The sequence below is a fragment of the Aquarana catesbeiana genome, linkage group LG04, assembly GCF_042186555.1.
Source record: "Aquarana catesbeiana isolate 2022-GZ linkage group LG04, ASM4218655v1, whole genome shotgun sequence".
Classification (NCBI taxonomy): domain Eukaryota; kingdom Metazoa; phylum Chordata; class Amphibia; order Anura; family Ranidae; genus Aquarana; species Aquarana catesbeiana.
The window spans coordinates 20,104,335-20,116,543 of record NC_133327.1 but is presented as its reverse complement, the minus strand read 5'-3'; positions in this window follow the sequence as shown (position 1 = coordinate 20,116,543).

Below are 12,209 nucleotides of genomic sequence, written 5' to 3'. Positions count from 1 at the left end.
CCGGAGAAGCCCACACACGATCCGATTACCAGCCAGCTTTAGTCAGTCAGCGTCCGTTGGACTTTTGTAGGCGAAAAGTCCGACCGTGTGTACGCGGCATTAGACTGCTTATACCATCAATCACAATGTCATACATACAGTATGAGCAGGATATCATTTTGATGGTACTTTTTTATGCTGACTGTAAAGACCGGGCAAATTCAATGAATTTCTCGAGTCAATTGACCTGCTTCATCAGAAACTGTTAAAACAAAGGTAAGTACCAGATTTATCAACATACATATATTTCTATGTGTATACATCACATCACATAGTTATGGTTGAAATATTACCTACAGGTGAGTAATTTCCCCAGGTGAAAGCACAATAGAGGATAAAAAGCAGGGACATCCTTATCGCCAGCAAAACAAATGCAAATCATTCTATTCTGAAGATCCAAAAGGAGAGATATGTATGATTTAAGTATCTATACCTTGGAAGAGGGGCTCCAAACTTTACAAACAAAGGGCCAGTATACTGTCCTTTAGACTTCAGAGGAGCTGGACTATGGCCAGAGGGAGTAGAAAAGGTCCCGGCATCAGAGGGAGTAAACAATGCCTTCGGTTTGGTGGATAGTGGGAGTAAAAAATGTGGTCAGTAGGAGGAGGAATTATCTCTCAACATTGGTTTTGTAGGAGGATTAGGGCCCCATTATTTGTATCAGCTGGGAGGAATAGTCCCCCGGCATTGTTATTGGTAGGAGGACAGGTGCCCCATTATTGGTATCAGTGGGAGGACTAGGGCTTCATTATTTGTGTCAGCAGGAGAAGCAGTGCCTAACCATTGGTGTCAGTGGGAGCAATCGTGGCCCATCATTGGCGTATTTGGGAGGAATAGTGTCCCACTTCTAGGTGTCAGTAGAAGGGATTATGCCCCACTGTTGGTATCAGTGGGAAGGATAGCGCTCCAAGGACCAGATAAAGGCAAGCAAAGGGCTGCCTCCAGCTCAGGGCCTCTGTTTAGAAAATACTGCCTTAGAACCACATGTATGTTCCCAATCTATTTAATTAAATGCACCTACCTACTCAGGATCTGGATCCTCAGGTGTAGCATCAAAGGTTTTGCCTGTAGGTGACTACTTATCCTCTTAGGAGTCCTACTTTGCACTATTCACAGTGGATAACAATACATTATACCTTTACATTATAAGATACAATGCAATATACCTATGCAAAATTATATGAGTGTCCGGGGGGGTGGAGACGCCATCCCGTGCATGCGCGTGGGAGCCCCCATTTATGGCACGGGCTCAGGCACAGTATGCTGGACCTTCAGAGCGCATGCACCGGTGACATCACAGGTTGCATGCACTCTGAATATCTCCTAAACAGTGCAAGTTTAGGAGATATTCACAGTACCTACAGGTAAGCCTTATTATAGGCCTACCTGTAGGTATAAGTGGTAAAACTGGGTTTACTACCACTTTAATAAAGATGTATTATAATTATACAGAGTCATTTTAAGGAGGAGGATTTTTTTTGTTATGTATAGGTATTTCTTGGCTTATAATACAGCTGCTGAAAATGCAGTGAATAATAACACCCTAAGGCTACATACACACGATAGGATTTTCCAACAACAAAACCGCAGATTTTTTTCCGAAGGCTCAAACTTGTCTTGCATACACACAGTCACACAAATATTGTTGGAAATTCCGAACGTCAAGAACAACACCTAAGACGAGCCGAGAAAATGAAGTTCAATAGCCAGTGCGGCTCTTCTGCTTGATTCCGAGCATGCGTGGACTTTTGAACGTCGGAATTGTGTACACACGCTCGGAATTTCCGACAAGTCTTGTTGTCGGAAAATTTGAGAACCTGCTTTCAAACATTTGTTGGAGGAAATTCCGACAACAATTGTTCTATGGAGCATACACATGGTCGGACTTTCCGACTACAAGCTCACATCCAACATTTGTTGTCGGAAAATCCTATCGTGTGTACGGCCCATAACGATGAAAGAGTAAATAGGTAAAAACATATAAGCTCACTTTATTTTAATTTAATTCAATTTATTTCCCATATAAGGGTATTGAAGCCTTTGTAAATTCAAAAGAACCTTAACATTCTAACAATATACCTTTTCACGTATTACCCTGGGTACCACACCTAACTGGATATAGGAACAAACGTTGTTCTAAGATATAAATAGAGTACTTATAATATACAATAAATATCTCTCCTTTTGGATCTGTTGGTAAGGATGCCCCTGCATTTTATCTTCTGTTGTGCTTTCTAATAGAAAAATTGGGGTGTATGAATGCCCTGAGAATTCTACCGATTGTTTAACTCACCTGTAAGTAACATTTTAAGAATAACTATGCAATATGATATAAAAAAACCCTGAAATTTACTGTATGTACGTTGATAATTATGGCACTTACTTTTGTTTTAACATGATATCGTTTTCACAATGAAGTGTGTTAACTGACGCGAGAAATGCGATGAACTTGCATTGAGCCCTATCATGACAATCAGCGTAAAAACCTTCTGATAGTTGGAGTAACCAGGGTTATATGTGAAAGGGTATATTGTGAAAATATTGAGTGTGACAGGCCCAACCGGGACAGGGCTTTTGGAGGGGACTGCCGGGTGGCCTCTTGCCTACTGGCTATGGGCCTGACTTTTAAGGGAGCTCTACTCTTTGGAAGGTGTGTGCCTGGGGGACCCTTGGAGTGGTCTTGCTTTGGATTCGAGTCCATGTTACTCCAAAACACAGAGCCTCTGGGAACTGGGGGACCCATATACATATTTGGGGTCTCTACACCAAAACCAGCAATGACTGCTTTAGACTGTGATACTCAGAGCAGATATTAATATGATCAGCTTAAAGCAACCTGATACTAGGGTCTCCTGCTATAGTCTGTTTATTAAGGTGCTAAGTGTCTTTCTGTTAAAGTGGTTGTTAAGTGTAATGGAAATGTGTACGTTGTGTATATAATTGTATTGTATTTTGTATGTATTGCACTCTGTCCTCACTGTGCACACGGCACTAATAATGTTTTCAGTAAATGTTTACATTCTTTCGAGTCCTGATTAGAATTAGCCTGCCTATGTAACGCCCCTTGTTACCATAAACGTACAATTGTAATATTAATGTGATACCTACGTAATCATGTGCATAAAAACCTTCAATTGCATCATAATAAAGCAGAACAGTAATTTAGAAAGATGCTGAGCGTATCTTTTGTGTCTGTTCCCTACTGCAGTAGTTGTTATTAATTTGGAACCACTAATCAATATGAGGATAGGAGTTGCCTATCATCAATTTAACCAAGTCATAAGCCACTATATTATATGTATAACATCCCATCTGTTATATAACAATATGTGTCCTAGTGTGTGTGCTGTATAAAAACTATGCTGATTTCTATCTTATATCGGAGCGTCTCTCCTCTCCCAGGCCGACAGCTATAGCAGGAGGGGCTGAGAACTCCTGCTGACGTCAGCCTGGAGGAGGGGAGGAGAGGAGCAGCGAGACAAACAGTCATGTGAGTGCCAGGAGACGCTCTGATATAAGGTAGAAATCGGTATAGTTTTTATACAGCACAGGCACTGGGATACATATTGTTATATAACAAATGGAATGGTATACATATAATATAGTTTTTATAGCAGCAGGAGCGGAGGGGCGGGCAGTGTCTCGAGCTGACAGGCAGGGAGGGGAGGGGCGAGAGGACGAGGAGAGCAGAGAGGAGAGCTGCAGATGACAGAGGCACATAACCACGGTGTCAGGGCTTAGCTGCCAGGATAAATTGTGGTCAGTTTACAGGGGAGAGGGCAGAACCAGGCAGGATCAGCCAAGTATTTTAGGTTATACAGGGGGCCAAATTACACAGCACAAGCACTGTGCTGCATAACATGCTTTAAGAGAACAAGGTCTTTTTTTTTTTTTTTTTTTTGGGGGTAACAAACACTTTAAGTACATCTCTCCTATTGTGTGCCTCCTAGGTGTGCATTACCATTGTTGATTGAGTCACTTATTGTTTCTGTCTGTCAGTCTGTCTGTCTGATCAGTCTCTTGGAGATGTAATTAATATTGTGACCACTGTAACTTGTTATTGCACCATTGTGGGATGTTATGTGTTTATGATTATGATAATGTGTAATGTACTTTGTGTATCCAGGTTTGTGGGCTGGGTGCCAGATGGTCTGGTCACCTAGGCTGGTTTAAGTGGCTAGTTGTTAATTATTTCATGCTAATTAGATCACTGTCAGCTATTAATTGCTAGAGGTAGATTAGCATGATCCTGTTTATGTTGGTTGTTCCTTAGCTATGTTAATTATATTACTGCATTCAGTTCCCTCCGGCTTTCCCACTGAGACTGCAGAGGAGCCGTTTTTCAGGTGCTTTACAGGCGCTATTTTTAGCCCAAAAGCGCCAGAAAAGCCTCAGTGTAAAAGGGGTCTTACAGCAAAAATAAATTTTTCATTGGCTGGAATATCGGCAATTATCATCTTTTTTATCAACATTTTCTTTAAGGGATGTATTTAATAGAGAATTGGATAACTTTGAATCTCTTCTTTTACAGGACACTATACCAGATCATATTCTCTCTGCAGTATATAGGATTCTTACTTTGAAAATCCATCCACACCTCCTAGAATTTACAGATAAGTGGAATTTAGATTTGAAGGTTTAAATTAAACAAGAAGAATGGGAGAAAGCATTTACCCTCACTCACTGTATGTCATTAGCAACTAAGGCACAGGTGACGAATTTTAGGTTTCTTTCTCAGTGGAATAGTATATATATATATATATATATACATATATACATATATATATATATATATATATATATATATATGTATATATATATATATGCTCCAGCTTAGGTTCGCTATTGCATATATGGTGGGAACGTACATCTATCCATGATTTCCGGGGGCGATTTTACAGCTCCATAACTGTGCAACTGGGGTGACTGTCCCCAATACACCACAAATTACTCTGCTATCTATTTTACCTGGCTCATATTAAAGAATTAAAAAAGGCCTTCTTAAGCATTGCCTGACGGCAGAAAGAGCAGTTATACCGGGCCATTGGAGATCGGCACAGGCCAGTGCTGTATTTTGGCCTAGGCCAACAAGGCCCAGGCCTAGGGCGGCACTTTGTGGGGGGGGGCGGCGGCTGCGCCCCCCCGCATGAAAAAAGCCCCCCCTCTGCCTCCCGAGTCAGTCCATTGCTTTGCTGGCCGAGCATCTCTCATATGGAGCACACACAGCGTGTGCTCACAGTTCCCCCTCCCCTTCCCCTCTGCACAGACAGGAGAGAGAACTTGTTAGCGTCTCCTCCAGTGTTGTGATTCCAGGGTCGGATTGTGTCTTCAGTGGGCAGACTCAGCTACAGTCTGTATATCCTGGAGGGTGAGAATAAAATCCCCATCCTCTTCATTGTCTCTCCTTAAACCTCACACAGGGCTTATCTGTGCTTTGACTTTGTTTCTCCTATCATCTCCCTGTGATCTGAAATACGGACTTTCTGATAATTAACCCTTTGTGTCCTTGCTGTGCTTTACTACTCTGCTTTAACGGACACATGTACACTGCTGCTTACATATATGATTAACTCTTTACAGCTCAATATCTGCAGGCTGGTGATTCTAGAATCAATGGCATTTAACACCTTGGCGCCTGTTTGTATATGTGGTTAACTTTTCATAGCTCCTTGTATCTCTTTGCCCTGGTTCACATTGATGCTACTTTGAAATCACGCTATTTCACTTGAAGTAGCGCGATTTCAAAGTAGCAAGGTCAGCGCGATTTCAGGTGCTACTTGATAGACATTTGTGTGGCTTCATTCACAGAGGTCTATTGAAGTCGCACCTGAAATCGGCAAAAGTAGTACAGAAACTACTTTTGCAAATCGGTGGGATGCTGCAAAATCGGTGTCGCACCAATTGGAACAGTGCTATTGCCTCCAATAGCCTGCGACTTTTCATGCGATTTGATCTCTCAAATCGCATGACAAATTGCTCCAATGTGAACCTAGGCTTAGGCTCAGTTCACACTGGCTTTGATGGGCACTGACGAGGCTGCACTGATGAGCACTGATGAGACTGCTTTGATGGGCACTGATGAGGCTGCATTGATGGGCACTGACGAGGCTGCACTGATGAGCACTAATGAGACAGCTTTGATGGGCACTAATGAGACAGCTTTGATGGGCACTAATGAGACAGCTTTGATGGGCACTGATGAGGCAGCTTTGATGGGCACTGATGAGGCAGCTTTTATGGGCACTGATGAGGCAGCTTTGATGGGCACTGATGAGGCTGCTTTGATGGGCACTGATGAGGCTGCATTGATGGGCACTGATGAGGCTGCTTTGATGGGCACTGATGAGGCTGCTTTGATGGGCACTGACGAGGCTGCTTTGATGGGCACCGGTGAGGCTGCTTTGATGGGCATGGATGAGGCTGCACTTGGTACCCACTTTTAACCACTTCAATACTGGGCACTTTCACCCCCCTCCTTCCCAGACCAATTTTTAGCTTTCAGCTCTGTCACATTTTGAATGACAATTGCGCGGTCATGCAACACTGTACTCAAATTACATTTTTATGGTTTTTTTTTCACACAAATAGAGCTTTTCTTTGGTAGTATTTAATCACCACTGGGATTTTTATTTTTTACTCTACAAATAAAAAAAGACTGAACATTTTTTTTAAAAAAAGCATTTTTCTTAGTTTCTGTTATAAAATTTTGCAAATAAGTATTTTCTTTTGATAAATTCTGACCAAAAATGATGCTACTACATTTCTTTGGTAAAAATAACCCAAATCAGTGTTTATTTGGTGTTGGCAGCGATGGGGGACAGACAGATGTTTTATGGGGACACAGACATGTGTATGGGGACAGGGGTGCTTGGTGTACTGTTTGTGGGGTGATCTGTAACAGCTCTCTGTGTAAAATCATTCTCGCACAGAGAGCTGTCACAGATCTGCAGTCCCCCCCCCCTGCACTGAGCTTGGCGGGGAGAACTGTCACAGAGACATGCGTCTCTGTTTACATTGTGACGGCTGTGATTGGACCCAGCCGTCACGTGATCGGGAGGGCCAATCACAGCGCCCATATCCCGATCTCTGCTCAGCTGGTTTCTGTGATCATAATGATCACAGGACCAAGCCACAGCGCGCCTTGTGGCCGTGCTGCGAGCACTTGCTCTGAGGAACGTTCCTGAACGTCCACTCAGGACAAGATAATGACCACCTGGCCGTTTATGTGAAGTGGCCGAGTGGGAGGTGGTTAATGTACAGAGAGAAAGAGGTGGAGCTCTAAAAAGAAAAGGTGGGGCCTAAAGAGGAAAGGGTGTGGTTTACAGATGACCGGGCGGGTCTTAAACAGGAAGGGGCTTGGCATTGACAGGAAAGGGTGGGTCATATTTAAGTTAGGGGGTGCACAAGTTTAGTCAGGCCTAGGGCAGCACAAAACCTAAATACACCTCTGGCACAGGCTCCATCTCTGATAGAGTGGGTTATAGAGATGGACCATATTGAGATGATGGAGACACTCCTGTAACGTTAATTGGACACATACGACCAATGTTGTCAAATCTGGCGCCCCTGGAAATTGCTCAAGGAATCCTCTGAAATGCAAAATATATATACAGGTTGACCGTAAGTCTCAAACACAGTCTAGAGTTGAGTGAGGCGATGTCTGTCCATGAGCCCAATCCTGGCTGCGTTATATTCCTTTTTTTTTTTTATCCTCGTTTCTGTTGGTATGTGTGATGTGTCCTAGACCCTTATGAGAGTTGAAGATGGGGGGTAGTAAACCATAGACCACAATTATATAGGGGTGAGAAAGATTGGATAGAGCCATTCCTGCAAGGGATCCAACAATCTAGGTAACCCAGTGTATTATTTTATTTATTCCTTATAATATATAAGCTTCTACATTCCCCATTGGTATCCTATTTTTTAATTCTTTTTAGGGTGTCTGTATATGATTATGTGTAACACGTTTTTATGTTATGTACATTTTTTATAATATTTTTGTTTTGATTGCTTGTGTTTTGTGATATCTTTTGTTGTATTTATTTTTGTCTGAAAACTTTAATAAAATTAGATTGAAAACGATATGTCAATCGAGGACAACACAAAGACAGAGTTGCTGGAGCTCTGGCAGAGAAATGATTAAAATGTGACCATAAAATCTCTTTTAATGTATAGAGTTTTCTTAACCACTTAAGCCCCAGACCATTTGGCTGCCCAAAGACCAGAGTACTTTTTGCGATTCGGCACTGCGTCGCTTTAACTGACAATTGCGCAGTTGTGCGACGTGGCTCCCAAACAAAATTGACGTCCTTTTTTCCCCACAAATAGAGCTTTCCTTTGGTGGTATTTGATCACCTCTGCGTTTTTTATTTTTTGCGCTATAAACAGTTTTGAAAAAAACACATTATTTTTTACTTTTTGCTATAATAAATATCCCCAAAAAATATATAAAAAAAAACATTTTTTTCCTCAGTTTAGGCCGATACGTATTCTTCTACATATTTTTGGTAAAAAAAATTGCAATAACCCTTTATTGATTGGTTTGCACAAAAGTTATAGTGTCTACAAAATAGGGGATAGTTTTATGGCATTTTTATTAATATTTTTTTTTTTACTAGTAATGGTGGCAATCAGCGATTTTTATCATGACTGTGACATTATGGCGGACACATCAGGCACTTTTGGTGTGATTTTGGGACCATTCACATTTATACAGTGATCAGTGCAATTAAAAATGCATTGATTACTGTGTAAATGTGACTGGCAGTGCATGGGGTTAACAAATGGGTGGCGCTGTAGGGGTTAAGTGTGTCCTAGGGAGTGATTCTAACTGTGGGGGGGATGGGCTATGTGTGACACAACACTGATCACTGCTCCCGATTACAGGGAGCGGTGATCAGTGTCAGTTTCACTAGGCAGAACGGGGAAATGCTTGTTTACATCAGCATTTCCCCATTCTTCCTCTCCGTGAGATGATTGCAGGTATCCCCGCGGACATCGAGTCTGCAGGACCCGTGATCACACTCACGGGAAGTCGCGGTGGGCGCGCCCGCAAACCGCTTCTTAAAGGGCAACGTACAGGTACGTTAATCTGCCTGTACGTGCCCTTCTTCCGATGTATATCTGCGTGAGGCGGTCAGCAAGCGGTTAAGCAAATACATTTTTGTGCCTGTTGCAGTTTCTTACCTGGAGATCCTGCAAATAGTCATTCCCTTGCATTTACCAACAGCATTTAGAACCTGTTGCTCCATCAGTTGGCCATTGGATGGAAATGATGCTACTGACAGGATCTCCAGTTGATAAAATTTGCAAAACACTTAAATAAAAAAAATGTTTTCTTGAGAAAACTATACAGTGAGCATGACACCAAACATACCAGAATAATTGATGGAGGCACCGCATCCAATTCGCAGGACATTTTAAAATGCATTCATTTGAATGCATCTGGTTCACATATGTACGTTGCATTCGCACTGCGCATTGCCCAAAAAACGTGTGCGCTTTCTGGGCATTGCGGTGCGAATCACAAGCACATTATCTTCTGTGGGAACACATCTGATTCCAGGTTGCCAGGTTTTATGGTCAAAGCTTAATTGAACAAGCTGAAGTTAGAAGCTGATTGGCTACCATGCACAGCTGAACCCGGTTTTGCACACTCTGGTTTTAGTAAATCAACCCCACTGTATTATTTCAGTGCATTTACAATTACAGTCATGTGTAGATCAAATGTGTGACCTTTTATCTGCATATGCCATCACTTCCAATAACCTTACAAGTTTTTATTTAAAAAAAAGTATTCCTATTTAACCCCTTACTAACTCTTATTTAACCCTAAGCAGTCCAAATTTACTCCTTCCTCCCCTTTTCTCCTTAGCTATTATTTTCAGATTTTTTTTTTACCATTAAAGCGGTAATAAAATCTCGATATGAAAATAAATTAAATGCCCCCCCTGCAGGTTTGGGTCATAATGTACTAGTATGCATCGCATACTAGTACATTGTGATAGGCTTACCTACAAACTAATGCCCTGTACACACGGTCGGACGTTGATCGGACATTCCGACAACAAAATCCATGGATTTTTTTCCGACGGATGTTGGCTCAAACTTGTCTTGCATACACACAGTCACACAAAGTTGTCGGAAAATACGATCGTTCTGAACGTGGTGACGTAAAACACGTACGTCGGGACTATAAACAGGGCAGTAGCCAATAGCTTTCATCTCTTTATTTATTCTGAGCATGTGTGGCACTTTGTGTGTCGGATTTGTATACACACGATCGGAATTTCCGACAACGGATTTTGTTGTCAGAAAATTTTATAGCAAGCTCTCAAACTTTGTGTGTCGGAAATTCCTATGGAAAATGTGTGATGGAGCCTACACACGGCCAGAATTTCCGACAACACGGTCCTATCACACATTTTCCATTGGAAAATCCTATTGTGTTTACAGGGCATAAGACCTCCAGCGATGTGCTGTCAGGGCTCTCCCGGCGCTTCCATCTTCATTGGATCTTCCTTCCAGGTTTTGCATCTTCGGCCACTTGATTGGCGGGGCCAATGTGAGGTCACTTCTGCGCATTGCGTGTAGAAGTCGCATAACTGTGGCCCTCAGAGGGGGCGAAAATGTGGTCTGAGCTGTGCATGTGCGGCTCAGATCATATTACCCGCTGACAGGCAGGGGGCGCATTTATCAGGGCCGGACTGGGAATGAAAACCAGCCCTGGAAAAAATGTCATACCAGCCCCATAGCAATTTATGGGTACAGTGGCTGTGTTTGATGGTACAGTGGCTGCGTTTGATGGGCACAGTGGCTGTGTTTAATGGAGACAGTGGTGGCAATTTATGGGTACAGTGGCTGCATTTGATGGTACAGTGGCTTTGTTTGATGTTACAGTGGCAGCGTTTAATGGGCACAGTGGCTGCAATTGATGGGTACAGTGGCTGCATTTGATGGTACAGTGGCTGCGTTTGATGGTACAGTGGCAGCGTTTAATGGGCACAGTGGTGGCAATTTATGGGTACAGTGGCTGCGTTTGATGGTACAGTGGCTGCGTTTGATGGGCACAGTGGCTGCAATTGATGGGTACAGTGGCTGCGTTTGATGGGGCACAGTGGCAGCAATTTATGGGTACAGTGGCTGCATTTGATGGGCACAGTGGCAGCGTTTAATGGGCACAGTGATGGCAATTTATGGGTACAGTGGCTGCGTTTGATGGTACAGTGGCTGCGTTTGATGGGCACAGTGGCTGTGCTTAATGGGCACAGTGGTGGCAATTTATGGGTACAGTGGCTGCGTTTGATGGTACAGTGGCTGCGTTTGATGGGCACAGTGGCTGCAATTGATGGGTACAGTGGCTGCGTTTGATGGTACAGTGGCTGCGTTTGATGGTACAGTGGCAGCATTTAATGGGCACAGTGATGGCAATTTATGGGTACAGTGGCTGCGTTTGATGGCACAGTGGCTGCGTTTGATGGGCACAGTGGCTACAATTGATGGGTACAGTGGCTGCGTTTGATGGTACAGTGGCTGCATTTGATGGTACAGTGGCAGCGTTTAATGGGCACAGTGGTGGCAATTTATGGGTACAGTGGCTGCGTTTGATGGTACAGTGGCTGCATTTGATGGTACAGTGGCTGCGTTTGATGGTACAGTGGCAGCGTTTAATGGGTACAGTGGCTGCGTTTGATGGTACAGTGGCTGCGTTTGATGGTACAGTGGCAGCGTTTAATGGGCACAGTGGCTGCAATTGATGGTACAGTGGCTGCGTTTGATGGTACAGTGGCTGCGTTTGATGGTACAGTGGCTGCGTTTGATGGGCACAGTGGTGGCAATTTATGGGTAGAGTGGCTGTGTTTGATGGTACAGTGGCTGCGTTTGATGGTACAGTGGCTGCGTTTGATGGTACAGTGGCTGCATTTGATGGTACAGTGGCTGCATTTGATGGGCACAGTGGTGGCAATTTATGGGTACAGTGGTGGCAATTTATGGGTACAGTGGCTGCGTTTGATGGTACAGTGGCTGCGTTTGATGGGCACAGTGGCTGCAATTGATGGGTACAGTGGCTGCGTTTGATGGTACAGTGGCTGCGTTTGATGGTACAGTGGCAGCATTTAATGGGCACAGTGGTGGCAATTTATGGGTACAGTGGCTGCGTTTGATGGTAC